Source organism: Tursiops truncatus, chromosome 10, assembly GCF_011762595.2.
Source record: "Tursiops truncatus isolate mTurTru1 chromosome 10, mTurTru1.mat.Y, whole genome shotgun sequence".
Taxonomy (NCBI): domain Eukaryota; kingdom Metazoa; phylum Chordata; class Mammalia; order Artiodactyla; family Delphinidae; genus Tursiops; species Tursiops truncatus.
In genome coordinates, this window is record NC_047043.1 from 5,655,244 (window position 1) to 5,674,178 (window position 18,935).

Below are 18,935 nucleotides of genomic sequence, written 5' to 3' on the forward strand. Positions count from 1 at the left end.
AAAGATGTCGTTAAATACTACATATAATCACTTAAGCTACAGTACATTTTAATAGGTTTCACACCAGCCAAGTCATATCTCATTTATTGGGTAGAGCTCTTTTTGGAAAGTTGGTGAGAACATAAGCTTATGCTTATTTTATCATCGTTAACTTTCCTTATAAAATTGAAGGTATATTCCAACATGCAATAAATACCATAGTGAAGAAGTATGCAAATTTGAAATAGTAACACTTTCAATGGAAAACTTGTTTGGAAAGCAACATCAATATTTAAACTCAATGTATAATATTGAGACTTAAAATGTTAAACCAGGAATTATATTCTTTGGGGCTTAGCTAAATCTAACAGAAGCCAGAAGAGTATCCTACTTTAAATTCATGATTTTACTTCTCCCTCAAGGCAAAACGTTCATTTTTTAAACCACATGCTTATCAGTGAACATGTATTAAGTGTACCATTGACGATACAAGAAGTTGTTTTAGCCTTAAAAATACTATAACCTAAGAAATAGTTCTGGACTGACTTTAAGTGCTTCTTTGAAAGGTGTAGGTAGAGTATGAATGCAGGAAGCCTATTATAAATGATTGGTGAGTAAAATAATTTGGAACAAACCAGAACTCTCAACCAGCAGCCACTGTGACCAAAGTAAATATGTTACTACTTCCCACCTTCTAACCTAACACAGGAAGTACTGATAAGCCCACCCACGTGCAAATGATATTTAACTATTTTTTTTACAGTTTGATTCTGCAAAGAAAAAGGAACCATTATTACTAGTCATTTATCAGTGAATTCCTTTTCTGAATAACCCACACTTGAGTCTAATTATTTATTTGGAGGGGGAAAGACTCATAATTACTTAGGGTTTTTTTTGTTTTGTTTTTAACTTTTGTGCTTGGTATTTTTGTGAGTAAAAAATTTTTTTAAGGTTTCTAATTACATTACACCATTTTCTCTAGGGGACAAAATGAAGTCACAAGCATAGTACCAGATGATGCCAGAGAGAAAGTTTCAGAATAAAATCTAAACCAAGGAGGCAACTGGGAAGCATATAAGTGGGGGAGAGGTTTGAGGTCAAATTTCCTTGAACACTATTATTCTTTTTGTCTCCCGAGATGGAATTTTTACAGTTCTCTAATGTTTAACCAATACTGGCATCCTCTTTGGTCTTAAAAGAAAATTATAAACTTCTTTTGTGTTAAGGGTCTATTAGAGTTGACCTCTTAATGTCTCTACTATTTGATGTGAATATTACATAGCATCTTCACATTTATTTTATCAATTGTTGCAGGACACTGGTGAGGTCATATAGAGGATCTAAGCGATCTCCTTAGTGCCTTAGTTGAGAACATCCAGAACCTTTGGGGGACTTTTCCAGGGCTGATGGTAGATACTGCATGTCTCAAGATGCCCAGAACCCAGAAGGGTGTAAGATTATCCGATGTGATCTCCAAGTTCAAGTATCCCCACATTGCTTGGCTAGACTTCCACCTCCTTCTAACCTTTCTTTTTTTTTTTTTTTTCCTGTACGCGGGCCTCTCACTGTTGTGGCCTCTCCTGTTGCGGAGCACAGGCTCCGGACGCGCAGGCTCAGCGGCCATGGCTCACGGGCCCAGCCGCTCCGCGGCACGTGGGATCTTCCCGGACCGGGGCACGAACCCGTGTCCCCTGCATCGGCAGGCGGACTCTCAACCACTGCGCCATCAGGGAAGCCCTCTAACCTTTCTTGATAATTCCTCAGCCACATCTCAGAAACTGGATGTTATGCTGATAGGAGGGACTATGGAAAAAAAAGTTGCAGTGTATGTTTTAACCTATAAAAACTTTCACTAGGTATTTGAATTTATACAAACTTATTAGGATTCATTTCTCTGAATTGAAAGAAAGGCAACTGTGTTGCCTCCCCTACTGTTACAAGTAGGTACCATGAGCCCAGTAGCATGTCCATGATAATTTTTTTTATTTTAAAAAAGTTTAAAAATTTTTTATACAACATCTGAAGGTTACTTTCCATTTATAGTTATGATGAAATATTGGCTATGTTCCCCATGTTGTACAGTACATCCTTGAGCCCATCTTACACCCAACAGTTTGTACCTCCCACTCTCCTGTCCATGTAATGCCCCTCCCCACTGGTAACCACTAGTTTGTTCTCTATATATGTGAGTCTGCTTCTTTTTTGTTGTATTCACTAGTTTCTTGTATTTTTTAGATTCCACATGTGATATCATACAGTATTTGTCTTTCTCTGTCTGACTTATTTCACTTAGCTTAATGCCCTCCAAGTCCATCCATGTTGCTGCAAATGGCAAAATTTCATTCTTTTTTATGGCTGAGTAGTATTCCATTGTACATATACACCACATCTTCTTTATCCATCCATCTGTTGATGGACACTCAGGCTGATTCCATATACTGGCAATTGTAAACAATGCTGCTATGAGCATTGGGGTGTGTGTATCTTTTCAAATTAGTGTTCTTGGTTTTTTTCAGATATATACCCAGCAGTGGAATTGCTGGGTCATACGGTAGTTCTATTTTTAGTTTTTTGAGAAGCATTCATACTGTTCTCCATAGTGTGTGCACCAACTGGCATTCCCACCGACAGTGCAGCAGGGCTCCCTTTTCTCCACACCCTCACCAACATCGGCTATTTGTGTTCTTTCTGATGATGGCCAAGATGTCCATGATTTGGCCAGTCAGGCGACTTCCTGGCAACTCCAAAGCTGCAGCTGCTGAAGGGACAGACCAAGAGGAGTAGCAGTTCATTGTGTCCTAAATTAACAGATTGTTTACATGATGGAAAAATACCAGCCCATCCTTATGTTCTGGAAATACGGATGCTGAATGCAAAAAGGGATATTCTCTTGGCAATACCTATTAAAAGTCTTAAAATTGGGCTTCCCTGGTGGTGCAGTGGTTGAGAGTCCGCCTGCCGATGCAGGGGACATGGGTTCGTGCCCCGGTCCGGGAAGATCCCACATGCCGCGAAGCGGCTGGGCCCATGAGCCATGGCCGCTGAGCCTGCGCGTCCGGAGCCTGTGCTCAGCAACGGGAGTGGCCACAACAGTGAGAGGCCCGAGTACCGCAAAAAAAAAAAAAAAAAAAAAAAAGTCTTAAAATTATCCAAGTGCTTGTTTTCAGAACTGTTTTTAAGAATTTATCCTAAGGAAATAATTTTGGAGGTTACAAATATTTTCTTGCTTGTCGGGTTTTATTTTGTTTTGTTTGCTATTATAAACAATATGCTCATCACTAGCATTTATCATAATAGGAAAAAGTTCAAAAATTTTAAACATTTGATTAAATACATCTATGTTAAATACATCATATGTTAAAACACCATGCAGCCATTTAAAATGATGCCTTAGTAGAATATTTAGTGAAAAGGAAAGCATCACACAATATATTAAATTAAAAACTGGGCTTCCCTGGTGGCACAGTGGTTGAGAGTCCGCCTGCCGATGCAGGGGACACAGGTTCGTGCCCCAGTCCGGGAAGATCTCACATGCTGCGGAGCGGCTGGGCCCGTGAGCCATGGCCGCTGAGCCTGCGCGTCCGGAGCCTGTGCTCCGCAACGGGAGAGGCCACAAGAGTGAGAGGCCCGCGTAACGCAAAAAAAAAATAATAAAATAAAAACTGCCACGAAACACATGCAAAGCCTGAGGCCATTTATTAAATGAGATGCTGCAAGTGATAGGCCTAGCAGCATGCTAACATGTTAACTATTGTTATATACACAATAAATGTTCATTATTATTATATAATTAAAAGGCTGGAAGGTACCTTCTGAAACATATATCTAAGTGGTATCTGGTTATATCTGAGTAATAGGATGATGGATAATTTTTATTTTCTTCTTTTTGGTTTGTGTAGTCTAAATTTTCTACGATGAATATGTAAGAATGAAAAACTAATAAAAATTAGGTTTTTTAAGAACTATATTCTTTTTTGTGTGTGTGGTATGCGGGCCTCTCACTGTTGTGGCCTCTCCCGTTGCAGAGCACAGGCTCCGGATGCGCAGGCTCAGCGGCCATGGCTCACGGGCCCAGCCGCTCCGCGGCATGCCGGATCCTCCCGGACCGGGGCACGAACCCGCGTCCCCTGCATCGGCAGGTGGACTCTCAACCACTGAGCCACCAGGGAAGCCCACAAGAACTATATTCTTAAATAGGATACTCAACTTATATTCCTTTTTAAAAGTACCTGGCATTAATTTTTATATATTATTATGTGAGTATATTATGTTTATCAGAAATAAAGTTTCAGAGTAGTTATTTACTATTTATTTTTCAGCAGCAAGAGAAATAGGTTTGATAGTTTTAATGAGAAGAAAAGAAATAAAAAGCTTACCTTTAGGACTACGTGAGAATATTTGAATTTCATGTGACCACATATTACTGTTTCCCTCCCCTATAGTTTTCCTCCCCCTGCCTTCCTAATAACTCGAACTTCCAATTAACTCAGTATTAATTACACTGTAAGTTTTTTGAGGGCAGGCAGGAATTTCTTTCTGGCTTTTGTATTCTCAGAACCTGGTCCCAAACACATACTCTGTATACGTTAAATGAATAGGCTAACAAATGTTTAAATATGTCTTATACAATCTGTATAATTCTCCCATTATGTATCTATTAAAATGCTTTTGGGACGTCCCTGGTGGCACAGTGGTTAAGAATCCACCTGCCAATGCCGGGGACACGGGTTCAGTCCCTGGACCGGGAAGATCCCACATGCCACGGAGCAGCTAAGACCGTGCGCCACAACTACTGAGCCCACACTCTAGAGCCCGCACTCTAGAGCCCGCGAGCCACAACTACTGAGCTCACGTGCTGCAACTACTGAAGCCCACGCACCTAGAGCCTGTGCTCCGCAACAAGAGAAGCCACCGCAATGAGAAGCCTACGCACCGCAACGAAGCGTAGCCCCCGCTCGCCACAACTAGAGAAAGCCTGCACGCAGCAACAAAGACCCAAAACGCAGCCAAAAAAACAATGGACTTTTTTAAAGAGCCATTACCTCCTTTAAAAAAAAAAAAGCCTTCACCCACATGAAGAAACATTTCTAGAGTTAAACCTGGAACTCGGACAAACTAACAAGAAAACATTTAGAAAATGACTTCTACAGCCTGTTTACCATTATCTCCTTCTGTGGAACCAAGAATGTAACTGTGTAAGAGAATTGTGAGTGGCTTGGGTTTAGGTGAATGGCCAAGGGTAATGTTTGTGGCCTTGGGTTAGACTCTGTTTCCCTGAACCAGGCAAGCTGACCTGAGAGAAACCAGACAGGGCATCCTTGGGCCCTGTTATCATCGTGCTGTAACCAACCAAACCAACCGAGCAGGCTTGCCTGTGCCTCTCAGGCTGCGGTGTGCAAGTCAACGAGATATCCCGTGACTTGTGTACAGTGGAAGGACAGAGCCACCGTTTGCTCTCCATTTATTTTGGCTACACTGTGCAGCATGTGGAATCTTAGTTTCCCAACCAGGGACTGAACCCGGGCCATGGCAGTGAAAGCGTCGAATCCTAACCACTGGGAAAGATTTTTTTGTGTTTCTTTTTTTTGCAGTACGCGGGCCTCTCACTGTTGTGGCCTCTCCCATTGTGGAGCACAGGCTCCGGACGCACAGGCCCAGCAGCCATGGCTCAAGGGCTCAGCCGCTCCGCGGCATGTGGGATCCTCCCGGACCGGGGCACGAACCCGTGTCCCCTGCATCGGCAGGCGGACTCTCAACCACTGCGCCACCAGGGAAGCCCACTGAGAAAGATTTTTGGGGCCACATGTTCCTTGAATGAAACTTCTTAGAACCAGTCTACACCGCCATGTCACTATGCCACCTGCATATGGCTCCCAGCATCCTTCCACGTGTACAGGCGGCTCTCTGACTCAGGGAATGCACACCTGAATGGAATCCACCCAGGTACAATCCTGGAAAGGTTCAAAAGCTCCTCTCAAAGCAGGAAATTATTAACTGCTGAGTTTCTCCAGCTAATTTTACAGACTAACCACAAAGAGAAAACTCTTGATGTGGACAGGTGTCCATGTTATTTTCTCATTGAAAACCCAAGTGTCTAGTAAATAATTCCAACTACGAAGTAAAGAAGAATAGTGGCACTTTAAAATAAATTCAAATGATTCAAAAGTTTAACTGTTGCTTCTAGGAGTTAATCACTCAATGACATATTTCCTTTCCTAAATAAATGCTGACTTTTTGACATCTGGTGTTGGATGGAGCTCATACATTTATGGATACGGCTCGGTTCCTGGATAGAGTGGCGCTAGTTACACAGGATGAGTCATCAGGCCACACCTCACTGTACTCACCACAAGGACCCTAAGAAAGGGCTCACAATAATTTCACAGATTTCATTTCTGCAAGGAATGCCACAAGAGGAAAAATGGTTCTTAAACATAAAAATGGCAGGGAAATGTTGCATAGCCTTATATTAAACACAGATTGGGTTTGGTTACTCTGTGGGAATAATTTAGCATGGAGTAAATTAAGTGATAGCATGAGGAATCATATTCTGAAGAGCCTAATTTACAACCCAAACTTCCACAGATCTTACCTCCTACAGCTTACTATAGTTAAATTTACTTTCAGATCTTAAGGTTTCCCACTTTAGAGACTGAAATTCTTCAGAATTTCCTGTGATATTTTTCCTAGTGTTAAGGGAAGGAAAGTGATCTTTGGGGTTATATAATATACAAAGTTGAATTCTAAAATAAACAGAGGTCTTAAGATATGAGGCCAGGAGTGAACAGGGATTAAGAATATATATCGGGCATAATTAATGTAGATTATAACTAGTTTCAAAAAACAAGTGTTAAAACTGTTTTAATGCTGGGAAAACTGGACAGCTACATGTAAAAGACTGAAATTAAAACATTTAAAAAAAAAAAACTCAGAGAGGGGAAAGATGGCGGAAGAGTAAGATGTGGAGATCACCTTCCTCCCCACAGATACATCAGAAATACATCTACACGTGGAACAACTCCTACAGAACACCTACTGAACGCTGGCAGAAGACCTCAGACCTCCCAAAAGGCAAGAAACTCCCCACGTACCTGGGTAGGGCAAAAGAAAAAAGAATAAACAGAGACAAAAGGATAGGGATGGGACCTGCACCAGTGGGAGGGAGCCGTGAAGGAGGAAAGGTTTCCACACACTAGGAGCCCCTTCGCGGGCGGAGACTGCGGGTGACGGAGGCGGGAGCTTCGGAGCCGTGGAGGAGAGCACAGCCACAGGGGTGCGGAGGGCAAAGCGGGGAGATTCCCGCACAGAGGATCAGGGCCGACCGGCACTCACCAGCCCGAGAGGCTTGTCTGCTCACCCGCCGGGGCGGGCGGGGCTGGGAGCTGAGGCTCGGGCTTCGGTCGGAGCGCAGGGAGAGGACTGGGGTCGGCGGCGTGAACACAGCCTGAAGGGGGTTAGTGCACCACGGCTAGCCGGGAGGGAGTCCGGGAAAAGGTCTGGAGCTGCCGAAGAGGCAAGAGACTTTTTCTTCCCTCTTTGTTTCCTGGTGTGCGAGGAGAGGGGATTCAGAGCGCCGCTTAAAGGAGCTCAAGAGACGGGCGCGAGCCGCGGCTAATAGCACGGACCCCAGAGACCGGCAGGAGACGCTAAGGCTGCTGCTGCCGCCACCAAGAAGCCTGTGTGCGACCACAGGTCACTCTCCACACCCCCTTCCCGGGAGCCTGTGCAGCCCCCCACGGCCAGGGTCCCGGGATCCAGGGACAACTCCCCCGGGAGAACGCACGGTGCGCCTCAGGCTGCTGCAACGTCACGCGGGCCTCTGCCGCCGCAGGCCCGCCCCGCACGCAGTGCCCCTCCCTCCCCCGGCCTGAGTGAGCCAGAGCCACCGAATCAGCGGCTCCTTTAACCCCGTCCTGTCTGAGCGAAGAACAGACGCCCTCCAGCAACCTACGCGCAGAGGCGGGGCCACATCCAAAGCTGAGCCCCGGGAGCTGTGAGAACAAAGAAGAGAAAGGGAAATCTCTCCCAGCAGCCTCAGAAGCAGCGGATTAAAGCTCCACAATCAACTTGATGAACCCTGCATCTGTGGAATACATGAATAGACAACGAATCATCCCAAATTAAGGAGGTGGACTTTGAGAGCAAGATTTATTATCTTTCCCTCTTTTCCTCTTTTTGTGAGTGTGTATGTGTATGCTTCTGTGTGAGATTTTGTCTGTGTAGCTTTGCTTTCACCATTTGTCCTAGGGTTCTATCCGTCCATTTTTTGTTTTTTACTTAAAAAAATTTTTTTTCTTAATAATTTTTTTATTTAATAACTTTATTTTACCTTACTTTAGTTTCTTTTCTCTTTCTTCCTTCCTTTCTTCCTCTCTCTCTCTCTCTCTCTTTCTACTTTATCTCCCTTTTATTCTGAACCGTGTGGATGAAAGGCTCTTGGTGCTGCAGACAGAAGTCAATGCTGTGCCTCTGAGCTGGGAGAGCCAACTTCAGGACACTGGTCCACAAGAGACCTCCCAGCTCCACATAATATCAAATGGCAAAAATCTCCCAGAGATCTCCATCTCAACACCAACACCCAGCTTCACTCAACGACCAGCAAGCTACAGTGCTGGACACCCTATGCCAAACAACTAGCAAGACAGGAACACAACCCCACCCACTAGCAGAGAGGCTGCCTAAAATCATAATAAGGCCACAGACACCCCAAAACACACCACCAAACGTGGACTTGCCCACCAGAAAGAAGATCCAGCCTCATCCACCAGAACACAGGCACTAGTCCCCTACACCAGGAAGCCTGCACAACCCACTGAACCAACCTTAGCCACTGGGGACAGACACCAAAAACAATGGGAACTACGAACCTGCAGCCTGCAAAAAGGAGACTCGAAACACAGTAAGATAAGCAAAATGAGAAGACAGAAAAACACACAGCAGATAAAGGAGCAAGATAAAAACCCACCAGACCTAACAAATGAAGAGGAGATAGGCAGTCTACCTGAAAAAGAATTCAGAATAATGATAGTAAAGATGATCCAAAATCATGGAAATAGAATAGAGAAAATGCAAGAAACATTTATCAAGGATCAAGAAGAACTAAAGAGGAAACAAGCAATGATGAACAACACAATAAATGAAATTAAAAATACTCTAGAAGGGATCAATAGCAGAATAACTGAGGCAGAGGAACGGATAAGTGACCTAGAAGATAAAATAGTGGAAATAACTACTGCAGAGCAGAATAAAGAAAAAAGCATGAAAAGAACTGAGGACAGTCTCAGAGACCTCTGGGACAACATTAAACGCACCAACGTTCGAATTATAGGGGTTCCAGTAGAAGAAGTGAAAAAGAAAGGGACTGAGAAAACATTTGAAGAGATTATAGTTGAAAACTTCCCTAATATGGGAAAGGAAATAGTTAATCAAGTCCAGGAAGCACAGAGAGTCCCATACAGGATAAATCCAAGGAGAAACACATCAAGACACATATTAATCAAACTGTCAAAAATTAAATACAAAGAAAACATATTAAAAGCAGCAAAGGAAGAACAACAAATAACACACAAGGGAATCCCCATAAGGTTAACAGCTGATCTTTCAGGAGAAACTCTGCAAGCCAGAAGGGAGTGGCAGGACATATTTAAAGTGATGAAGGAGAAAAACCTACAACCAAGATTACTCTACCCAGCAAGGATCTCATTCAGATTTGATGGAGAAATTAAAACCTTTACAGACATGCAAAAGCTGAGAGAGTTCAGCACCACCAAACCAGCTTTACAACAAATGCTAAAGGATCTTCTCTAGGCAAGAAACACAAGAGAAGGAAAAGACCTATAAGAACAAAACTAAAACAATTAAGAAAATGGGAATAGGAACACACATATCGATAATTACCTTAAATGTAAATGGATTAAATGCTGCCACCAAAAGACACAGACTGGCTGAATGGATACAAAAACAAGACCCTTGGCTTCCCTGCTGGCGCAGTGGTTGAGAGTCCACCTGCCGATGCAGGGGACACGGGTTCATGCCCCGGTACCAGGAGATCCCACATGCCGCGGAGCGGCTGGGCCCGTGAGCCATGGCCGCTGAGCCTGCGCGTCCGGAGCCTGCGCTCCGCAACGGGAGAGGCCACAGCAGGGAGAGGCCCATGTACCGCAAAAACAAAACAAAACAAAACAAAACAAAACAAACAAGACCCATATGTATGCTGTCTACAAGAGACCCACTCCAGACCTGGAGACACATACAGACTGAAAGTGAGGGGATGGAAAAAGATATTCCATGCAAATGGAAACCAAAAGAAAGCTGGAGTAGCAAGTCTCATATCAGACAAAATAGACTTTAAAATAAAGACTATTAAAAGAGAGAAAGAAGGACACTACATAACGATCAAGGGATCGATCCAAGAAGAAGATATAACAATCGTAAATATTTATGCACCCAACATAGGAGCACCTGAATACATAAGGCAAATACTAACAGCCATAAAATGGGAAATGGACAGTAACACATTCATAGAAGGGGACTTTAACACCCCATTTTCACCAATGGACAGATCATCCAAAATGAAAATAAATAAGGAAACACAAGCTTTAAATGATGCATTAAACAAGATGGACTTAATTGATATTTATAGGACATGCCATCCAAAGACAACAGAATACACATTTTTCTCAAGTGCTCATGGAACATTCTGCAGGATAGATCGTATCTTGGGTCACAAATGAAGCCTTGGTAAATTTAAGAAAATTGAAATTGTATCAAGTATCTTTTGCGACCACAATGCTATGAGACTAGATATCAATTACAGGAAAAGATCTGTAAAAAATACAAACACATGGAGGCTAAACAATACACTACTTAAAACGAAGTGATCACTGAAGAAATCAAAGAGGAAATAAAAAAATACCTAGAAACAAATGACAATGGAGACACGACAACCCAAAACCTACTGGATGCTGCAAAAGCAGTTCTAAGAGGGAAGTTTATAGCAATACAATCCTACCTTAAGAAACAGGAAACATCTCGAATAAACAACCTAACCTTGCACCTAAAGCAATAAGAGAAAGAAGAACAAAAAAACCTCAAAGTTATCAGAAGGAAAGAAATCATGAAGATCAGATCAGAAATAAATGAAAAAGAAATGAAGGAAACGATAGCAAAGATCAGTAAAACTAAAAGCTGGTTCTTTGAGAAGATAAACAAAATTGATAAACCATTAGCCAGACTCATCAAGAAAAAAAGGGAGAAGACTCAAATCAATAGAATTAGAAATGAAAAAGGAGAAGTAACAACTGACACTGCAGAAATACAAAAGATCATGAGAGATTACTACAAGCAACTCTATGCCAATAAAATGGACAACCTGGAAGAAATGGACAAATTCTGAGAAATGCACAACCTGCCAAGACTGAATCAGGAAGAAATAGAAAATATGAACAGACCAATCACAAGCTCTGAAATTGAAACTGATTACAAATCTTCCAACAAACAAAAGCCCAGGATCAGATGGCTTCACAGGCAAATACTATCAAACATTTCGAGAAGAGCTAACACCTATCCTTCTCAAACTCTTCCAAAATATAGCAGAGGGGGGAACACTCCCAAACTCATTCTACGAGGCCACCATCACCCTGATACCAAAACCAGACAAAGATGTCACAAAGAAAGAAAACTACGGACCAATATCACTGATGAACATAGATGCAAAAATCCTCAACAAAATACTAGCAAACAGAATCCAACAGCACATTAAAAGGATCATACACCATGATCAAGTGGGGTTTATTCCAGGAATGCAAGGATTCTTCAATATACGCAAATCAATCAATGTGATATACCATATTAACAAATTGAAGGAGAAAAACCATATGGTCATCTCAATAGATGCAGAGAAAGCTTTCGACAAAATTCAACACCCATTTATGATAAAAACCCTGCAGAAAGTAGGCATAGAGGGAACTTTCCTCAACATAATAAAGGCCATATATGACAAACCCACAGCCAACATCGTTCTCCATGGTGAAAAACTGAAAGCATTTCCACTAAGATCAGGAACAAGACAAGGTTGCCCACTCTCACCACTCTTATTCAATATAGTTTTGGAAGTTTTAGCCACAGCAATCAGAGAATAAAAGGAAATAAAAGGAATCCAAATCAGAATAGAAGAAGTAAAGCTATCATTGTTTGCAGATGACATGATACTATACATAGAGAATCCTAAAGACGCTACCAGAAAACTACTAGAGCTAGTCAATGAATATGGTAAAGTAGCAGGATACAAAATTAATGCACAGAAATCTCTGGGATTCCTATACACTAATGATGAAAAATCTGAAAGTGAAATCAAGAAAACACTCCCATTTACCATTGCAACAAAAAGAATAAAATATCTAGGAATAAACCTACCTAAGGAGACAAAAGACCTGTATGCAGAAAATTATAAGACACTGATGAAAGAAATTAAAGATGATACAAATAGATGGAGAGATATACCATATTCTTGGATTGCAAGATTCAATATTGTGAAAATGACTCTACTACCCAAAGCAATCTACAGATTCAATGCAATCCCTATCAAACTACCACTGGCATTTTTCAAAGAACTAGAACAAAAAATTTCACAATTTGTATGGAAACACAAAAGACCCCGAATAGCCAAAGAAATCTTGAGATCGAAAAACAGAGCTGGAGGAATCAGGCTCCTTGACTTCAGACTATACTACAAAGCTACAGTAATCAAGACAGTATGGTACTGGCACAAAAACAGAAAGATAGATCAATGGAACAGGATAGAAAGCCCAGAGATAAACCCATGCACATACGTTCACCTTATCTTTGATAAAGGAGGCAGGAATGTACAGTGGAGAAAGGACAGCCTCTTCAATAAGTGGTGCTGGGAAAACTGGACAGGTACATATAAAAGTATGAGATTAGAACACTCCCTAACACCATACACAAAAATAAGCTCAAAATGGATTAAAGACCTAAATGTAAGGCCAGAAACTATCAAACTCTTAGAGGAAAACATAGGCAGAACACTCTATGACATAAATCACAGCAAGATCCTTTTGACCCACCTCCTAGAGAAATGGAAATAAAAACAAAAATAAACAAATGGGACCTAATGAAACTTCAAAGCTTTTGCACAGCAAAGGAAACCATAAACAAGACCAAAAGACAACCCTCAGAATGGGAGGAAATATTTGCAAATGAAGCAACTGACAAAGGATTAATCTCCAAAATTTACAAGCAGCTCATGCAGCTCAATAACAAAAAAACAAACAACCCAATCCAAAAATGGGCAGAAGACCTAAATAGACATTTCTCCAAAGATATACAGACTGCCAAAAACACATGAAAGAATGCTCAACATCATTAATCATTAGAGAAATGCAAATCAAAACTACAATGAGATATCATCTCACACCAGTCAGAATGGCCATCATCAAAAAATCTAGAAACAATAAATGCTGGAGAGGGTGTGGAGAAAAGGGAACCCTCTTTCACTGCTGGTGGGAATGTGAATTGGTACAGTCACTATGGAGAACAGTATGGAGTTTCCTTAAAAAACTACAAATAGAACTACCATATGACCCAGCAATCCCACTACTGGGCATATACCCTGAGAAAACCATAATTCAAAAAGAGTCATGTACCACAATGTTCATTGCAGCTCTATTTACAATAGCCAGGAGATGGAAACAACCTAAGTGTCCATCATTGGATGAATGGATAAAGAAGATGTGGCACATATATACAATGGAATATTATTCAACCATAAAACAAAACGAAATTGAGCTATTTGTAATGAGGTGGATGGACCTAGAGTCTGTCATACAGAGTGAAGTAAGTCAGAAAGAGAAAGGCAAATACCGTATGCTAACACATATATATGGAATTTAAGAAAAAAAAATGTCATGAAGAACCTAGGGGTAAGACAGGAATAAAGACACAGACCTACTAGAGAATGGACTTGAGGATATGGGGAGGGGGATGGGTAAGCTGTGACAAAGTGAGAGAGTGGAATGGACATATATACACTACCAAACGTAAAATAGATAGTTAGTGGGAAGCAGCCGCATAGCACAGGGAGATCAGCTCGGTGCTTTGTGACCACCTAGAGGGGTGGGATAGGGAGGGTGGGAGGGAGGGAGACGCAAGAGGGAAGAGATATGGGAACATATGTATATGTATAACTGATTCACTTTGTTATAAAGCAGAAACTAACACACCATTGTAAAGCAATTATACTCCAATAAAGATGTAAAAAAAAAAAAAAAAAAAAGAGGCTCTAGTATTCCAGTATTACCCATACTACATTCGAACTAATACTTCCCAGAAAAAGTAAACTTTAAACAAAAAAAGAAAGGAAAAGAATAGGTAATAAAAAAAAAACTGTTTTAACTTATTTTAAGGGAAAGTTTAGTAACTTCATTTTAACAGCCAGACTATAGACTGGAGAAATTTCAAGGGAGAAAAATAAAGTTCTAATCCTTTTTAAGAATTGAAGTGGGTCCCTTTTTGTTGCCTGTAAACCATGAGCTTAGGTCTTAATTCATTCAACAATGAATACCTAACTATATGCCAAAGAGTGTTCTACACAGTGAGGATGTGGCAGAGAAGATGACAAACTGGGCCTTTGCTCTCATCGGGTTTACAGTCTAGTGAGGGAAATCTTATTGGATAGGCAAATCTTATTGGATAAGATACAATAAAGTACAAGATCTTTTCAGATAGTGCTAAATGTTAAAAATAAAATAAACCAGGGTAATGGGATAAAGAGGGAAAGGGTGAGGTAAGGCATAACCTCTATGAGGAGGTTATGTACAAGTACATAACAAGTACAAGATCTTTTCAGGTGGTGCTAAATGTTTTCAGATAGTGCTAAATGTTAAAAATAAAATAAACCAGGGTAATGGGATAAAGAGGGAAAGGGTGAGGTAAGGAATAACCTCTGTGAGGAGGTGACAATGAGCTGAGACATTAGTTGCAGAAGGAACCAGCCCAGTGTATTCAAGCAATAGAAGGGACAGAGAGGCTATCTAGTGAGAAGGGCGAGAGCAACAGGCAGGTGAGGTGAGAGGGGCTGCAGGGGCAAAATCATGCAGGACCTGATAGGCCCTGCTAGGGACTGGAATTTTAACTGTAAAGAGAAGTCTTTGGAAGATTTTAAGGAGGTTGTGATATAATCTGCTTAAAGATTTTAAAAGGGGTGACATGGGCAGGAATGGTGGAGTAAAAACTCCTAACAATCATCTCCCTTCATAAAAACAATAAGAACACTAAAAATTTGTCCAAATCAACTTTTTCCAAACTCTGGAAATTAACTAAAGACTTGCAACAATCTGAGAAGCATTTGTTTAAGAAAAAGACCTGAATTTCAGTAAGAGCAAACTTTGAGATGTTTTAACTTCCCATGTTCCCATCCCTCTTGCCAGCCTCTGTGATAATCTTGTAAACCAACAGCTCCACAATCACAGTGAAAATAAGACTGGGAGTCACTGGAGGAGGCAGATGGGGTTGGAGTTCCTCCAAAGGCCCATTCCTAAAGGGTGGAATTATCTACTTAACACAAAAGGAGGCAGTAATCGAGGAATACAGGAATTAAAAAAAAAAAAAGACACAGACATATAGAAAACAAATAGAAAATGGCATACGTAAAATTTACTTTATTGGTAATTATATTAAATTTAAATGGATTAAACACTTCAATCGAAATGCAGAGACTTGCAGAATGGATAAGAAATAAAAAGAAAAATGACCCAAATGGGCTTCCCTGGTGACGCAGTGGTCAAGAATCCACCTGCCAATGCAGGGGACACGGGTTCGAGCTCTGGTCCAGGAAGATCCCACATGCTGCGGAGCAACTAAGCCCATGTGCCACACTATTGAGCCTGCACTCTAGAGCCTGGGAGCCACAACTACTGAATCTGCATGCCACAACTACTGAAGCCCACGTGCCTAGAGCCCGTGCTCCGCAACAAGAGAAGCCACCGCAACGAGAAGCCCGAGCACCGCAACAAAGAGTAGCCCCCACTCGTCACAACTAGAGAAAGCCCACACGCAGCAACGAAGATCCAACACAGCCAAAAATAAATAAATAAAGTAAAATTTTAAAAAAATGACCCAACTATATGCTGTCTGCAAGAGACACCTTTTAGATTCAAAGATACAAATCAGTTGAAAGAAAAAGAGTGGAAAAAGATACTATGCAAATATTAAACACAAAAGAACTGGGATGGCTATCCTACTATCATACAAAGTAGACATTAAGACCAGAGACAAAGAAGAACATTTAATAAAAGAGTCAAGATAAAAGGGTCAAGGTATCGAGAAAATATAAGAATTATAAACATGTGTGTACCTAATAAAGAGACCCAAAAATATATGAAGCAAAAACTGACAGAACTGATGAAAGAAACAGAACTTCGAACAGTTAATAGTTGAAGACTTCAATACCCTATGTTAACTAATGAATAAAACAACAAAACAGAAGATCAACAAGGAAATAGAAGACTTGAATAACACTATAAACCAACTAGACCTAATGGATATCTATGGAACATTCTACCCAATAACAATAGGATACATATTCTTCTCAAGTACACAAAGAACATTACCCAGGATAAACAATATATCAGGTTGGAAACAAGTCTCAATAAATGTAAAAGGATTGAAATGAAACACAATTCTCTGACCACAGTGAAATGAAATTAGAAATCTGGCTAGAAGACTGACCAAGAAAAAAGTGAGAAGATTCAAATTATTAAATTAGAAATGAAAGAGGAGACATTACTACTGACATTACAGAAATAAAAAGGATTTTAAGGGAATACTATGAACAACTGTATGCCTAGATGAAATGTACAAAAACTTAGAGAGATACAAATTACTGAAACTGACTCAAGAAGAAACAGAAAATCTGAACAGACCTATAGCAGTAAACACATTAAATTATTAATCAAAAATTACTCACAAAGAAAAGCTCAGAATGAGATGCCTGCACAGGTGAATTCTGACAAATGTATAACGAAGAATTAACACCAGTCCTTCACAAACACTTCCAAAAGATAGAAGATGAGAGAACCCTTCTCAATTCATTCTAAGAGGCCAGTATTACCCTGATAGTAAAACCAGAAAAACATCTCACAAGAAAAGAAGACTAGAGGCCCAAATCTCTTATAAGTATAGATGCAAAAATACCTATGAAAATACTAGCAACCAAATCTAGTAATGTATAAATCAGATTAGAAACCATGATAAAGTGAGATTTTTTCCAGTAATGGAAGATTGATTCAACATATGAAAATTAATCAATGTAATACACCATATTAATAGAATAAAGAACAAAACCATATGATCATCTCAATAGATCCAGAAAAAGCATTTGAAAAATTCCAACCCCTTTTCATGATAACACTCAACAAACGAGGAATAGACGGGAGCTTCTGAAATCCAGTTAAGGGCACCTATGAAAAACCCACAGCAAACATCATACTTAGTGCCAAAAGCCTGAAAACCTCCCCCTAAGATCAGGAACAAGACAAGGATGTCTGCTTTCACCACCTGTATTCAAGATTGAACTGGAGATTCTAGCTGGGGCAGTTAGCCAATCCAAAGAAAAAATATGCATCCAGAAAGGAGGAAAGAAGTAATATTAACCCATTTGCACCAAGAGAATCCTAAAGAATCTTTTAAAAAGTATTAGAACTAATAAACAAGTTCAGCAAGGTTGCAGAATACACGGTTGATATACAAAACCAATTGTAGTTCTATACACCAGCAATGAACAATCTAAAAATAAAATTAAGAAAATGATTATATTTACAATAGCATAAAAAATACTTAGGGATAAACTTAACAAAAGACGTGTAAGTCCTGTACACTGAAAACTACAAAACACTGCTGAAAGAAATTTCACAAGACCTAAATGCATGGAAAGACATTTGTGTTCCTGGATTAGAAAATTTAATATTGGTAAAATGGCAACACTCCACAAATTATCTATAGATTGAATGCAACCCCTATTAAGATTGCAGCTGGCTTTTCTGCAGAAATAGACAAGTTGGTCCTAAAATTCATATGGAATTGCAAGGGACCCTGACTAGCCAGAACAATCTTGAAAAAGAATAAAGTTGGAAGACTAATACTTCTCGATTTCGAAAATTATTACAAAGCTACAGAAATCAAGACTGTGTGACAGTGGCAGAAAGTCAAACATATAGATCAATGAAAGAGAATAGAAAGTCCAGAAATAACCCCTTATATTTAAGGTCAATTGATTTCTGACAAGCGTTCCAAGACAGTTCACTAGGAAAAGAATAGTTTTTTTCAACATATGGTATTGGGACAGCTGGATTTCCACATGCAAAAGAATGAGGCGGGACCCTTACCTCACACCATATAAAAATATTAATTCAAAATGGATCAGAGACCTAAATGTAGAAACTAAAACTATGAAACTCTTAGAAGAAAGCATAGGCATAAACCTTCATGACTTGGGTTAGGCAATGGTTCTTAGATACGATACCAAGAACACAGGCAACAAAAGAAAAATGAGATAAATAGGACTTTATCAAAATAAAAAACTTCAAAGGACAATATCAAGAAGGTGAAAAGCTGACACAAAGAACGAGAGAAAATATTTGCAAATCACATATTTTATAAGGGGCTAGTATCCAGAACATATAAGGAACTCTTAATAAGAACTTAACAATAAAAACACAAAAAAATCCAATATAAAAATAGGCAAGGTATCTGAATATACATTTCTCCTAAGAATACATACAATGGCTCATAAACACATGAAAAGATGCTGAACATCATTAGTCACTAGGAAAATACAAATCAAACCCACGATAAGATACTACTTCACATCCACAAGAATCGCTATAAAGAAAAAGTCAGAAGACAACAAGTGTTGACGAGGATGTGGAGAAATCAGAACC

General features: G+C 40.2%; 1 protein-coding gene across 1 annotated transcript in view; it reads right to left on the bottom strand.

The window, feature by feature from the left end:
• The window catches only part of BLOC1S5 (biogenesis of lysosomal organelles complex 1 subunit 5), a 120,694-nt gene that overhangs the window by 16,999 nt on the left and 84,760 nt on the right, over positions 1–18,935 (bottom strand). The window lies entirely within an intron of this gene.